This window comes from Pan paniscus, chromosome 2 (assembly GCF_029289425.2).
Source record: "Pan paniscus chromosome 2, NHGRI_mPanPan1-v2.0_pri, whole genome shotgun sequence".
NCBI classification, from domain to species: Eukaryota; Metazoa; Chordata; class Mammalia; order Primates; family Hominidae; genus Pan; species Pan paniscus.
This window is the reverse complement of record NC_085926.1, coordinates 65,591,992-65,607,472: the sequence shown is the minus strand read 5'-3', so window position 1 is coordinate 65,607,472 and position 15,481 is coordinate 65,591,992. Positions and strand designations below refer to the sequence as shown.

At 40.2% G+C, this 15,481-nt stretch overlaps 1 protein-coding gene and 1 pseudogene across 33 annotated transcripts in view; one reads left to right on the top strand and one right to left on the bottom strand.

Annotated features, from left to right (window-relative positions):
- Positions 1 to 15,481, top strand: part of MAGI1 (membrane associated guanylate kinase, WW and PDZ domain containing 1) — a 675,392-nt gene that overhangs the window by 345,443 nt on the left and 314,468 nt on the right. The gene's annotated exons all lie outside the window — the stretch shown is intronic.
- On the bottom strand, positions 1,032 to 13,147 carry LOC100975405 (interleukin enhancer-binding factor 2-like; annotated as a pseudogene).

Genomic DNA, 15,481 nt, shown 5'->3' with positions numbered 1-15,481 from the left:
TTGCAGCTAATTAGGTTAGTTAGATGACTAGTTGCTGATGGAGTAAATCAATGGGCACTTGGCACAAAAATAAAGTTAACAGGTCCTGACATTTCACTGTGGGAAGCGGTTGAGAGGGAGGATTCCAAGATGACTTTGAATATTCCAGACGATGTAACTGTAACCAGCCCAGGAGTTTTCCTTGTCTGTGGGCTTCTCCACCAGGGGGATGATGTGTCTTTTGCCTTGGTGTCACTGTGACCTGGCACGTAGTTAATTCCGAAGGATATTTTATTATTGTAGAACTAGGAGATTGGAGTGGCTTTTTATTTTTATTTACTTTGGGTCATTAACTGAAATAGGGAGCAAAGGACAAAATGTAGGTTTAGGAAAGAAGATACTGAGTGCGAATTTGAAGGTGAAGTGTATTTGAGCTGCTGGTGGGACACTTTGGTAGAATTGAGCAGTTAGGAACATGGAACTCAGGTCTGTTTTATTGTATCCTGGGAAAATCCAATCTTGTCTTTATTTTGGTTCAAAACAGAACTTACTTTGATAAAAGCTAAGGCATATTTCCTTGTGAGAAGCAGTAAGGTGGAATGCTTTATCAAGTAAAAAGATTGTTCAAGGGAAGTGCTCCTAGAGCATTTGTTTTCCCTTGAAGAGACTGATGTCTGGGTTTCAGAGGGACTGTGTGTTTCCAGATGTTTCCATTTGTGAGTGTCAAGTTGCATTAGATGCCACATTTTAGTGACATAACATCGCATTGCCTCAGTGAGGACAATTTGGGGCACAAAAATCATAGTCGAGGAAAATTTACATTTGCTTCTCTTGCAGTCTGTTTTTCCAGAGTAGGGATAGTGTAGAAAAATAAAGGTACAAACAGAGCTGCCAGTGTCAATAGTTTCTTACTCAGTAGTTCTCAAGTCAGTGCCTCTCTGATTTGGAATAAATATTTTCAATGTGTTCCCTTTATTATCCTAATATAAGATGAATAGATAATTCATCCTGCTAAGTATTAGTTAAGAGAGGGGTTTTCAGGAGGTGGGGATTCTAGAATATTAGGAAAATATGTTGGTATCCTCCTTCATTGTAGATGAATGGCATAGGTCATAATGCCATTCATCTATAATGAAGAAGGATACCAACATTTGATATTGGCTGCTAAGCCAATGTCAAAACCCAGTGGAATGACACTTCTGTAGAGTTTATTTCCCTTCCTGCTATCTTCCCTACCCCACGGAAATGTCTGTCACCATATAAAGCACAGTGGCACCTACCAGTAGCACCTACCTTAAGCCTCAATCTTCCCCCTTGGGTAGGAAAGGGAGTGAAGGGAAGGTCACTCTTGAGTTTCCATGCTTTCTTCTTCCTCTCCTTGAGGTGGTTCTTCTGTCTTCTCTTCTTCCTCCCTTTCCTTTTTCTCTAATGACTACTGTAAGCCTTTTCTGAAGGTGTTACTATCACTCCATCCCAGGTAGATAGTTCAGAAGTAAGATGTCTGGCATCACCCTCCTGGCCAAGGATCTTCCTAAAGCCACCATGTGAGAGGATTCAGACCAGAGTCTGGGCTGTGTAGCAGACTATGTCCTGCTGTTCTAGGGTCATGACTGTGTGTACTCTGAAGTTGCCACTCTCACAGGGGTCATGATACCCATGGACCCTGGCAGGAACAGTCCTGCACCTAGAATCTGCAAGCAACACCTATGTGCAGTGTTCAGGGCCAAAGGCTGTCTGTTGGGGTTATCACAGCATAATGACTTAGTAGGCCTAGGATCCAGGGTGTGAGGGGCTCAAAGCCAGCAAAACGAAACCCTCAAGTCCTTCAGTAGTCTGATGATAACTTTAACTGTGAACTGAGAACCATTTTCCTTGAACCAGCGGGCATGCCGAATGGCTGCTAAGGCACCCTGCAATACCTTGATATCCAAACGGAGTTCTGGGTCCAGTTTTGGAAGACTGGGTGGCACTGTTGTAATGACAGTCTTCACTGTAGCATCAGAAGAACTGATTTCCAAGCCAGTTTCGTCAGCATGGTAGGCATGGTCAAAACTTCAGAAGGATCCTGTGCTCTCAGGCTTCCCCCGACTTTGTTTCCCAGGGCAGCAACAGCTTCCAGCCTTGGCAGAATCTTGTGTATTACCAGCGGGGCAGCTGCACTGTGGCCTGTAGTGACCATTCTCTTTTTATAGGATCCCACCTATCCAACTTCTTCAATTTGCACTTCAGATGTCCCTGGAGCCACAGATTGTCAATCACATTGTTTATTTTTGTCACCAGGGAAAAGTAAGAGGCCTGCTCAGCAGAATCAGGAGCTGGGTCCTGATTGCTCTTCGGGAAGGCCTCACTGAAGGAAGTTGCATCAGGTGTTGGCTTGACCCAGGGGAAGGCCATTTCACACAAATAGAAATCAAACGGGATATGTGGTACAAAGGACCTGAACTCTCCTCCTGAGCCTCTTCTGGAGCCCAAGTGTCCACCACAACCATGACCTTTGTCACTCTTCATGGTGCCTTAAATTCCAAATGGAAGCCGCATCAATCACCCCTTCCTCCCCTGCCCCCCTCTGTTTTAAAATCTTGAGACAGGATCTTGCTGTGTTATTCAGGCTGGTCTTAAACTCCTGGGCTCATGCGATCCTCCTGCCTCAGCCTCTCAAGATAGCTTGGATTTCAGGTGCATGCCACCAGGCCTGGAGATTCTTCATTTCTAATTAACTCCCAAGTGATGTCAGTACTGCTGTTCCACGACCACGTTTTGAGTAGCAAGACTTTTTAGGACTTAATGAAGTAGTGAGATGCTTACACCTATACATAGAATCACTGTGAATGTTTCAGCTATAAAAGCACCTGCTACAGATTCATCGAATGGGCTACCGTAAACCAGAAACGACCTTGCTGTTGGAGATTCAATATTCCAAAATGATAACTCTTAGTAAAGTTACAAAGAAAAAGTAGCAGTTTCCTCTAAATTTGCATGGTTTAGTGTGTGATGTGTATTAAAACTATAAAAAACATATTGTGCATTTGTTTTTATGTGAAATGAAGGAAGAGTCTTGGTTCAGATGCTTGGCGTTTCACTTCCTGTCCACTGAGACAGTCCTAAGTCATGCATGCCGTAGCACAATTCATTAAGAGATTCTGCCTGTTAAATCCCAGTTTTGGTGTCCAGTTGCTGCAACAATCCCCTTCCTCTCTGCATTTAGAAAACAACCCTACAGGGCTGGGTGCGGTGGCTCATGCCTGTAATCCCAGCACTTTGGGAGGCCAAGGCGGGAGTATCATGAGGTCAGGAGATCGAGACCATCCTGGCTAACACGGTGAAAACCTGTCTCTACTAAAAATAAAAAAAATTAGCCGGGCTTGGTGGTGTGCGCCTGCAGTCCCAGCTACTCAGGAGGCTGAGGCAGGAGAATCGCTTGAATCCAGGAGGCGGAAGTTGCAGTGAGCCGAGATCGTGCCACTGCACTCCAGCCTGGTGACACCGAGTCTCTGCCAAAAAAAAAAAAAAAAAAACACCCCTACAGATTTCCAAAATGCCCAGAGGAGAGATACCATCTATGGAGAACCCCCAAATCCAAAGGCCAATGAATGGGAACAGGCCATAAGATGACTCATAGGTGTGATATGACTGCCTCTAGTTTGTTCAAGCAAATTGTCCCCAGAGCCAGGGGCCAAAGAAAATCAAGTAGAGAGTCACAGTTATTGCACAGAACATGACAGCAGAGCCGTACAGTCTTGCCGGAGGTGTTTTCTCTGCTGTTCACTTTGTTTCCCTAGCAATTGGGGAAAAAGTTTCTATGGCCATATTTGCAGCTGACAGATTTGTTTTGCACCGTGCTGCGAGAGGGTGTTAAGTGGAGGCCTGTGAAGAATCTGAAGCAAATGGAGATAATTTTCAGGGGAAGAAAACGTGTCTAACTTCCTAGTAACCACAGACTGAATTGTGTTTTTCCAGCTTAATTTCTGTCTCTCTCAGTAGTCCTTGAGTGTCAGAGACCACTGGCATTCTTCCAGGACTGGAAAGGCAAGAGAGCAGTTATTCAGAGCAACATACTCCTCTGAAGTTCAGTTTTCCTGAAAGCCTTATTTTTACTAAAATAGAAACTGATGGAAATGATCAAATGAAAATAGCAATATGTAGGGTGAGTTTTATTGATTGAATCAAAAGATGTATTTATTTGCTACTTCTAAATTAACATGACCACCTCAGATAGTTTCTTAACTGAAAATATTTTAGTCCTCAGACAAGCTACGTTCTTTGACATTGTGTGTAATACAAAATATATGAGATGGATTTTTCTGCTTTTGATATCAAGCAGTTTTTATAACACTGGAATATGAAAACGATATATTCATTAGAGACTGTTTGAAAACTAAGTTTAAAATTTGAGGAAAAAGTTAAAATGCAAATAAAGGTATGTGTAATTCTACCACCCAGAAATGACAAGTATTAACTGGAATTTTCTCCTAATCTTTTTTTTTTTTTTTTTAAATGAAGAAATATACAAGCATGTGCTCACATTTTAACAAAATTAGAATAGTTTCACTACTTTTGTATGCTGGTATTTTCACTTCTGTTATGCAGTATGCGTCTTAATGATACTAATTTTCAGCACTTCTTTATTAATGGAAAATTTTGAGATAATTGTGGATTCATAGGCAGTTTTACAAAATAATACAGTGAGAGACCTTCTACACTTAGTTTGGTTTCCTCCAGTGGTATAATTTCCCAAAACTATAGTATAATATTGCAATCAGGATATTGACATTAATACATTCTACCAGGCCAAACATGATGGCTCATGCCTGTAATCCTAGCACTTTGGAAGGCTGAGGCTGGTGGATCACTTGAGCCCAGGAGTTTGAGACCAGCCTGAGCAACATAGCAAAATCTCATCTCTACCAAAAAAAAAAAAAAAAAAAAAAAAAAAATTAGCCAGGTGTGGTGGCTTGCACCTGTGGTCCCAAATGCTTGAGAAGCTGAGGTTAGTGGATTGCTTGAGCCTGGGAGGTTGAGGCTACAGTGAGCTGAGATCATGGCACTGCACTCTTGCCAGGGTGACAGAGGAGGACTCTGTCTCAAAAAACAAAACCAAAAAAATCCTACCAAGTGTAGTCAGATTTCCCCAGTTTTACTTATACTTTTTTGTGCGTATGTGTGTATTTAGATTTATACACAATTTTTTCACCCATGTAGGTTCATGTATCTACAACCACAGTCAAGATATTGAACAGTGCTAATACCACCAAAATCCCTTCTATAGCCACACCCATCTCTCCCCTGGCTCCCTTCAAACTCCTGACAACCACTAATCTGTCTTCAATTTCTGAAACTTGGTCATATCAGAAATTTTATATTAATGGAATATATAATTTTTATTGCTGAGTAGTATTTCATGATATGTGTATACCACAGTTTAACCACTTACCTGTTGAAGGACATCTTGGCATCTTGGCTGATTCTAGTTTTTAGCTATTACACATAAAGCTGTTATGAATGCTGGCATACTGGTGGTTGTTGCAGTTGTTTTTTTTTAATTTAAATTTTCCTTTTTTCTGGGATAAATGTCCAAGAGTACAGTTGCAGGTTGAATATTTAGTTTTTCTTTTCTTTTCTTTTCTTTTTTTTTTTTTTGAGACAGTCTCTGTTGCTCAGGCTGGAATCCAGCGGCATGATCATAGCTCACTGTAGCCTCAGATTTCTGGGCTCAAGCAATCCTCCTGCCCCAGCCTCCCAGGTAGCTGGGACTATAGCTGTATGCCATCCATCCTGGATAATTAAATTTTATTTTTTTTTTTTTCGTAGACATGGGCTCTCTCTAGGTTGCCCAGGCTGGTATCAAAACAAACTCCTGGGCTCAAGTGATCCACCTTTCTTGGCCTCCCAAAGTGCTGCAGTTACATGAGTGTGAGTTTTCTTATAAAAGTACTTGCCAGAGTGGCTATACTATTTTACATCTCACCAGCAGTATGAGTGTAATCCAGATTTTTCACATCCTTGCCAGCATTTGGTGGTGTCAATATTTTCATTTCATCCATTCTGATAGGTGTGAAGTGCTCTCATTGTGGTTTAAATTTGCACTTTCCTAATGCCGAATGATGTTGAGCATCTTTTCATGTGCTTGCCATATATATATATATATATATATATCCTATTCAGTCAGATGTCTTTTCAGGTCTTTTGCCCATTTTCTAATTGGATTATCTGTGTTTTCAATTGTGACTTTGGAGAATTCTTTATATGTTCTAGATACTTGTTCTTTGTCACCTGTGTGATTTGCATGTATTTTCTCTCAGCCTATAGCTTGTCTTTTTTTTCTTTTCTTTTTTTTAATAAGGCTTTATTTTTTTAGAGCAGTTTTAAGTTCACAGCAAAATTCAGAGACATGTCTGGAGGTATCCCATATACTCCCTACCCCTGTACATGCACAGCCTCCCACATTATCAACATCCCCCATGGGGGTGATGCTTTCATTACAGTTGGAGAACATACACTGACACATCATTATCACCCAAAATCCATTGGGTACATTAGGGTTACCTCTTGATGACATAAACGACATAGCTCTATGGGTTTAGATAAATTTATAATGACATGTATCCACCATTGTATACCAGGGGTCCCCATCCCCCAGGCCACACAGTGGTACTGGTCTGTGGCCTGTTAGGAACTGGGCTGCACAGCTGGAGGTGAGCAGCAGCAAGCAAGCATTACTCCCTGAGCTCTGCCTTCTGTCAGATCAGCATTGCCATTAGATTCTCATAAAAGTGTGAACCTTATTGTGAACTGTGCATGTGGGGGATCTAGGATGTACACTCTTTATGAGGATCTAATGCCTAATGATCTGAGGTGGAACAGTTTCATCCCGAAACCATCCCCTTCCCCGTCCCCATCCGTTGGAAAAATTATCTTCCATGAAACCGGTCCCTGGTGCCAAAAAGTTTGGGGACCGCTGTAATACACAGTATTTTCACTGCCCTGAAAATCCTCTGTGTTCTGCCTGTTACTGTTCTTTTTCATTCTCTTCACATGGGCTTTCACAGAGTGAAAGTTTTAAATTTTGATTAGATTCAATTTTCCTTGAGTGGATCAAGCTTTTGGTGTCATGCCTAGTAACTTTTTCTCTGGCCCTATATCCTAAAGATTTTTTTCTTAAGTTTCTTCTTAAAAGTTGTATAGTTTTACATTTTACATTTAGGTGCATGAGCCATGCCAAGTAAATTTGGTGTAAGAGATAAAGGTCACAACTGACTTAGTGTAAAGTGTGAGAGGCAGGTCAATGCTCCTTTCTTGGCCTGTGAATGGCCACTTGCTGTAGCTCCATTTGTTTAAAGACTATATCCTTACTTTGCTGAATGCTTTTTGAACTTTTATCAAGAATCAGTTAGGCATATTTTAGGTCTACATTTCTGGGTTCTACATTCTTCTTCCCTTGATCTAGGTCTCTTTCCCTTTGCCAGTACCACAGTCTTGATTACTATGGTTAAATGATGGGCCTTAAAATTGGGCAGAGTGATTCCTCCCACTTCCTTCTTTGTAGGGAGTATTTTTGCTAGTCAGGGGCTGGGCTGCTTGTTGTCACTGGGTCTCCTTTTCTGGCTTTGCATGCCCACCCTTGATGCTACTTTTGAATCTTGGATTCATTTTCTAGGTTTCTCTCCAGAGGGGTTTTTGTTTTACTAAAGGAAATAAATTCCCCTTTTCCAGGGAATTTTTTCTTTTTTCCTCTGAGTACGCTAAAAGCTAACCCTAGAAGTTAAAATTGTGGATGTGAATGATGTTATTTTTGCCCCCTTAAACCTGCCAAACTCAGCTGGACAAAGTAGCATGTGTGTGTAATCCTAGCTATTCAGGAGACTGAGGTGGGAGGATAGCTTGAAGTCACAAGTTCAAGACCAGCCTGGGCAACCTATCGAGACCTCATCTTTTAATTAATAAAAAAAAACAAAAAAACAAAAAAAGCCAAAACTCTTATTAAACATCTTGCTGTGAACTTGTTCTGCTTTGGTATCATCTACTCACTTGGGCATCTAATTCTTAAGTTCTTTTCATTTTGTTCAAATTTAGCCATATGTTTGAGAATGGGGATGAAGATATGGAAAGTACTTGTTATCTGTGAGTGCTTTGTTTAAAAGCAAGATGGCTTTGCACTGAGTCTCAGTAAACTTGAACATAAATAGAAGTGCAGAGGGTCTGCTAGTATTTATTTATACAGAAAGTTTTCAGGGGTTATCTTCTATGGAAAATGTTTCTAAACAGTGTGACAGCAAAATGATAGTGTAAATTGTAATGTCTGTCCCAGTTGGATATATAAACATATGAAGTGCTTTTTTCTTAAAAATGTTTGGGTGGTTCATTTAGAGTAAAAAAATGATATAACTCACATTCTAAAATAATGATAGGATAAAATAAGGATTTTATCTTTCAGTGTCATTTAGGTGCTTTGTTACTTTCCAGGGACTCTCGTGAGAAATGGAATTATGGGCGTAGCTTATTTGGGGCAGATGTTTGTAGATTGTGGTCTATAAATGAGACCCAGGTCTTTGGAAGAGAGAGGGAATAAATTCAGGGAGAAAGGATTTAGAATTATTCTTGGTGTTATAAATAATGAAGTGGTTGCGCTTAAGTAACTATAATGGCATTTTAGCCAATAGACAAAATAGTACCTAAGCCCTGTTTTCAAAGTCCCTGAGACACTAATGCACAGATGATAAATCAAAATACAAGAATGTAGGTGCTTTGTCCCTAAGCCCCACTGTAGATATTGATTAAATAGGTCTGGATCTGTGGACCTATGGAGAACTCCTTTGCCAGAATGGCTTAAAATCTAAAGTAGGCCAAAATCAATTCTTCATCTTCCCAACTCCGAAACTAAAATACTGAATCTTTCCGTCCCATTATGAGAAAAACTCATACTATATTTTTTCAACTTGCCTGGGAGGATAATTCTAGTATGTGTGCCTGGTTGTCCCATAATTGCTATCATTATTATGATTTTAATAATTATTAAAGTATCATATCATATCATATCATATCATATCATATCATAATTATATTATTTGAAGTGCTGGCTGGGTGTGGTGGCTCAGGCCAGGTGTTGAGGCTCACTCCTGCAATCCTAGCACTTTGGAAGTCTGAGGCCGGAAGATCACTTGAGTTCAGGAGTTCAAGACCAGCCTGGACAACATAGCAAGACCTTGTCTCTACTAAAAATTAAAAAAGAAAAATTAACCAGGTGTGGTGGTGTGTGCCTGTAGTCCCAGCTCCTCAGGAGACTGAGGCAGGAGGATCACTTGAGCCCAGGAGGTTGAGATTCTGTGAGCTATGATGCACCACTGCTCTCCAGCCTGGGCAACAGAGCAAGAGACTGTCTCTAAATTAATACATCAATCAATTGATCAGTCAATAAGCTCTCCTTCACAAGAGCTCTCCTGTTTGAATGATAAATGGTATGGTCACCATAGTCTTATCATATTCAAATCAGAGACAGATCAAAAGGAAGAAATGAATGACCTGCAAGAGATGGTGCCGTATAGCTTGTCGAAGACCTGCTGAGGGCTGCTGTCCCTTGATGGGTCTAGGCTGAGATGAGGATGGGTAGGGCATTGTAATCCAAGGGAGATGCTAGACCCATACTACCTAATGTCATGGAAGAATAGAAAATGTACAAAGAAAAAAGTGAGAGCGGTAAGGCCTTTGTCTATAGGATGCTGTCTGAGCTTTCTTGTCCCCATACTTAGAAGGGAAAAAGCTTTGGGATCAAAGAGAGAGAGAACTAATCTTTCTACCCTCTAAGCAAGGACCCTGTATGCCTTCATCCCACTTAAGAAGTAAGCCTGAAATATGAGTTATTTGGCCATACCCTGGTCCTACAGTAGTCCTAGTCTTTGCTACCACCCAAGCCAGCTTCATGGAAACTAGGCCATATTGGCATGCAAGACCGAGAGTACTGTTTTAAATAAACATGTCCTAGATTTATTCTAGTTTATAGGAAAAATAAAAATAATTTGCAAACCAGCAACAATTATTAACACAATTTTTGGTGACATTTCCCCCCACCCCTGTTGGACAACAGTGGGTTTGAAAACCGCCGACCAAGAGTCGTGGGCCTTGAGTCACAGGCAGCGTGCAGAACCTCCTGAGGATGCTCCCTGTATCTGGTTCTGTGGTTCTGTGCCCTGGACTGCCGTTCTCCTTTCTTCTTGATAGCCTTTCTTTCCATGGACTTTTTTTTTTTTTTTTTCCCGGAGACAGAGTCTTGCTCTGTCACCTAGGCTGGAGTGCAGTGGCATGATCTTGGCTCACTGCAACTTCTGCCTTCTGGGTTCAAGGAATTCTTGTGCCTCCGCCTCCCAAAGTGCTGGGATTACAGATGTGAGCCACCGTGCCCGGCCCCAGGGGCATCTTGATTAAGCAATAGGAATGCAGTTAAGGAAGTGATGAAATTTATCAAAGAATCCTTAGGAAATGTCAGCTATAGCTCTTATCAGCATGGCTGTCTGTAAAAGGGTGGTCCTGAGATGAAGTAGTCTCTGAGTGCTGGATTTTAAGACCCGTCTCACTGTATGGAATTCATATATCAAACACAATGAAAATGAAGCGTATTTGTGACAGTCGAGTATGAGACTTTTATTTTATTTTGTTTTGTTTTGAGCTAAGGAAGTAGGCAGGTAAACAGAAAACCTTCACTGCAGAATTGACACACTATAGAGGACAATTGCTTTGTCTGTCCAAAGATATGCTTAGCTGACGAGAAATTAAACAACATGATTGAGGAGGAAAACCTGAATAAGTGGAACACGGAAGTAAAAAAGGATTCTGTCACTATTTACGCCCATTATTCAAGTTGGAAGATGGGATGATTCTTAATTATTCATTTGGGTGTCAATGCGGATAGAAAATCACCATCATAGAAGGATACATTAAAATGAGTAAGAGATTTTCAAAATTCACAGAATAAGTATGTCTGGAATTTTGCAGGTTTTCAGGAGCCTGTTGAGTTCCAGGGTAGGAGAGAGATGTCACGCCAAATGACAGTTTTCTTGTTCAAGGAGCGTGAACACAACAGGCTGACAAAATTTGAAAAGAGCAGTGCTGATGAGCAAAAGGAAAGAGAAGAAAGGACGGCTCTGGGCTTCCTGCTCTCAGTGAGGCAAGCTGTGGGTTAGTGTCAGTTAACCAGATATGAGTATGCTTCCAGGAGTGTGGCGTGGACTTGAGGAAGTGCCAGTTACCTATTCCCTGACATGATCTGTTCCCTCCACTCAGGGCCAGTGGACATCTGTATGTACGTTTCCCTTAATCCCATTATGTTTTTTGATACCAAGTAGCTCTTTTGTTTTGTTAGCAACAAAGCTTTATTTAATTTCTTGGTTTGCAGAGTAGATACTTAAAAAAAATGCAAAACTACTCTCACTTTGCTGTATAAGCATCTAATTTTTTTTTTACCTTTTAATTTTATTTTTTAAAGGTTTTCTTTTTTTATCATTATACTTTAAGTTATGGGATCCATGTGCAGAACATACAGGTTTGTTACATAGGTATACATATGCCATGGTGGTTTGCTGTACCCATCAACCCATCATCTACATTAGGTATTTCTCCTAATGCTATCCCTCCCCTAGCTCCCCATCCTCTGACGGGCCCCGGTGTGTGATGTTCCCCACCTGTATCCATGTGTTCTCATTGTTCAACTCCCACTTATGAGTGAGAACATGCGGTGTTTGGTTTTCTGTTCCTGTGTTAATTTGCTGAAAATGATGGTTTCCAGCTTCATCCATGTCCCCACAAAGGACATGAACTCATCCTTTTGTATGGCTGCATAGTATTCCATGGTGTATATGTGCCACATTGTCTTTATCCAGTCTATCACTGATGGGCATTTGGGTTGGTTCCAAGTCTTTGCTTTTGTGAACAGTGAAGTGGCTAACTTTTTAAGGGACAGGAAATACAACCTGCCAATGATTAATATGGTGTTGGATTTTTGTCTTCATGTGCAGCACTTCCAGTGATTTAGTGCATTCCTTTGTGGATTCGGGTTCGGCCAAGGTGCCTCTTTTGGCATATGAAGAGTTTGACCTTTGACGTGGATACGAAAGAGTGGGAGAAAGTGCAGAAGTTGCCACCAAACTCCCATACTAACTACAGAAAGCTGTGAGGTGTGGAGAGTGAAGGAACACAAAGTGATGATTCTCTCTCTTGAATCATAAGTCTGGGTCCAGTGTTGACTTTTAACTACCTTCCTGTTTCCACATGCTGAGATTCTTCTCTGATACCTTAAGCACTCTGCTCAATGTTTTTCTTCATTGCATCTGTCAGTTACATGAAAATCCCCTTTGGTCACTGAGATCCAAACCTTGCCAGTGTGTCATTGAGCCAGGTCAAGTCTTCGATGACTGTGCTCCTACCCTCAACCCAGCCTTTGGCGTTTGTGCCTTAGTGACTGCAGAAGCCTCTTAGTCTTCCCATCTCCACCTTGCTCTATACCCCTGCCTTGACCCTTGCTGGCCAATAGTAAAAATCCCCTCCCAAAATATTTTTAAGTAAACAAACAAAAATACAAAATAACGTTTAAAAATAGAAAAATGAAAAGTTAAAAAAAATCCTAAATGTTTATCTCCTCACCTTATTTAGCCTAGTCTGAACTCTAAAGATTTTCCTAGTGCTTCAAAAACTATAATGTCTGCACGTTCTCCTAATCTTAAACTACCCTGAATTGTTTATCTCTTTCTCATCGTGTATTTCCCTCTCCACCATAAAATTTTAAATTTCCAAAGGGTCCTGCACAGCTCATAATAAAATACCAAGAGCACGGGAGTCATTGAATTAATAATTGTTGAATTAAATTAAGTACATCTGGTAAAATCCCTTTGAATAGCTCATTGGTAATGGAATCTGGTATGTTTGTATGTGGGGAGCAAACTGGGATATGTCGTTCTGTATTGTTGAACACAATAGTGTCCCTCCAGAAAAACACTGTTGATTTTGTGTGATTCATTGATAGATTCAAAGGATGGTGTAACCATCTGTTTTCTAAAGCTTCTGAGAAAAGAATAAAAGGATTGGGCTTGGAGTTGAGAATGAGAAGAAGGGGGTAGATAAAAGGTAGAATTTTTTGCACTGCTTAGCTTGTGTAACAATTGACCGGATTAGCCAGGAACTCTGCCACCTCCTTCCTGAGTATGAATAAAAAGGAGTATTTTCTCCTTTGATGGAGATGCTGGACACAGCTTTTCCTAGATGACCTTTCTGGCCTGGTCCAATTCTGCATTTTTAATTGGAGTGTTTTTCTTCCTTATTCTCCAGATTTATTTTTTAAATTAACAAAAGAAGTACGTTTTTTAAAAAAAATCTGAGAATTCAGAAATTTATAAACCAAAAGCCCCTGCTCCAATTACTTTTCTTGGAACTAACCGTGATTATTGCAGTCATGATTATTTGCTCTATGTATTTTCATGCTGTTTAAATAGAGACACGTGTGTGTACATGTCATGGCTTTTATGAAAATGTGATTAAGGTTTTCATCCTGTCCTTCAGTTTGCATCTATCCTCATCATTATCATGTGTGAGTGCGTCTCATTTCTTTTTAATGGTTATGTAGAGTTTCTCTGTATAGAGAAACACCATAATTTTGTAATTGTGCCCATATAGATGTATATTTGGGTTTTTCCAAAATTTACGATTAAACATAATGCTACAAATAGCCTTTGTGCTTTTACTACAAGCTTGTCAAAAATATGAACTCAATTTATCACATGCTTTCTTTACATTCTTTGCTGAGATAACCATGTGGTTTTTCTCCTCCAAACTATTGACATATATAGGGTAGCTTAAAGTTGTCAAACAAGGTGAAAATTGAGTCCTGCCATAATTATCTTTGAAAATCCATTAAATCATCCCTGTTTGTGCTCTAGCATTTCTCAGTAAGAGCAGCTCAGCCCAATTTTTTTTTTTCCAGTATTGGAACAGAATGTTGTTTCTTTGGTTGAACCCATATGAAGTGGTTGGCTTGTGTTCTAGAGCCATCTTTTATCAAAGACAATTGTTATCAGTTTTGTTATTGTTGTTGTTTGATTTTGTCTTGTTTTTAGCTTACATCGTTGAAATTCATAAACTAGAGGTACATGTGCTGCTGTGACGCTGTAATGAGCCACCTCATTAGATGGCTCCTTGAATTTTTGAATTAAGACCTACTTGGTCTGTGATGGGTTTATCTTTTTGTTCTGCTTTTAATACACTGGTGAATTCATTGTGCTGCCCCATTTTGTGAATTCATCTGAGTTTTTCTCTGTGTATTCTTCACAAGTTCTCTAATAAATAATTTTTTCTGTGTTCTATAATGTACTATTAATAAAACTTTCAAGTGGTATTTTTCTGGCATTTCCCCCGTTTTTAAATCACCATTTATACTTTGGTAGAAATTACTTTGAGATTGATGACTGCAGCTTTCCAAATTGATTTATTCTAGGCAAGCATCTTCTACTATTCTTGAAATTTGGAGGCCATGGAGGTTCTGTTTTTAAGGCTGATATGTTGCTGTTTCAAATTATACTTGAAACTCCGAACATATGGAGCTTTTCATCCACCCTTCCATCACCCACGTAAATGAATATCATAATTTTATTTTCATTTGGCCTCATGAATCTCAGTGCCCACACATTGTGATTGAGACTGACAGTGTGGTTGAAGTTTTGTTGGGGAGATCAGAGAGCGTCTGGTCAGAATGTTTCTCTTCCTCTGATTTCTGATTCTTTTATCTTACGAGATACAGCAGAGCCAGCCACATGAATACTTGGAAAGTGCAGCTCTGGAATATCAATGGAGCCCTCTCTCCTGTCTGTTGGGAACCAGGAGCAAAGGCAAATTGGGAATGCATTTTCAGTGTCTACAGGAAGTTTGAAGTTTATTTATTAACACTAAATGCATCTGTTGGGCTGCAGTGATGAGATTAATCCTCATTTTTAAATATTTGATCTGTAATTGATTAAGCCCTTGAAGCTTTTGCTGTAGTACAAATTTAGACTACTGACGTGCCTGGGAAGTGCACCAGGTTCTGAATTATACAGCGGGTTGCGTAGTGGGCAACCTTCAAACCAGAGAACACCTGGGGCCAGCAGGAGTGGGAATACTGAAAAAGTGAAGGGCGCACTGCAATTTTTTAAAATTTATTTTGGTGATGACTCTGAGGGGAAAGGCAGTGTTGAAACTGTCTGAGAACATAAAGCCTTGGAATTAACTGCTGCTAGAAACGAGGGAAAGCCAAACTGTGTTAGTAAAAGAGAAAGAAGGGGTTGTTCTTGTGATGCATAGCCTCTGACACCTTGGCCCCTTTCCTAAAAATATAGTTCCCATATGTGGAATTTCACAGGCACCTCATGGGCTTGGGAAGGTCTGTGATCCTAGGGGAGAAATAAAATGACTGGTTCTTGAAAATACATTTGAGGGCTTGAATTCTTCAGCTTTGGCAAGAATCTTAACCAAAGGTCTCATGCTGATAGGG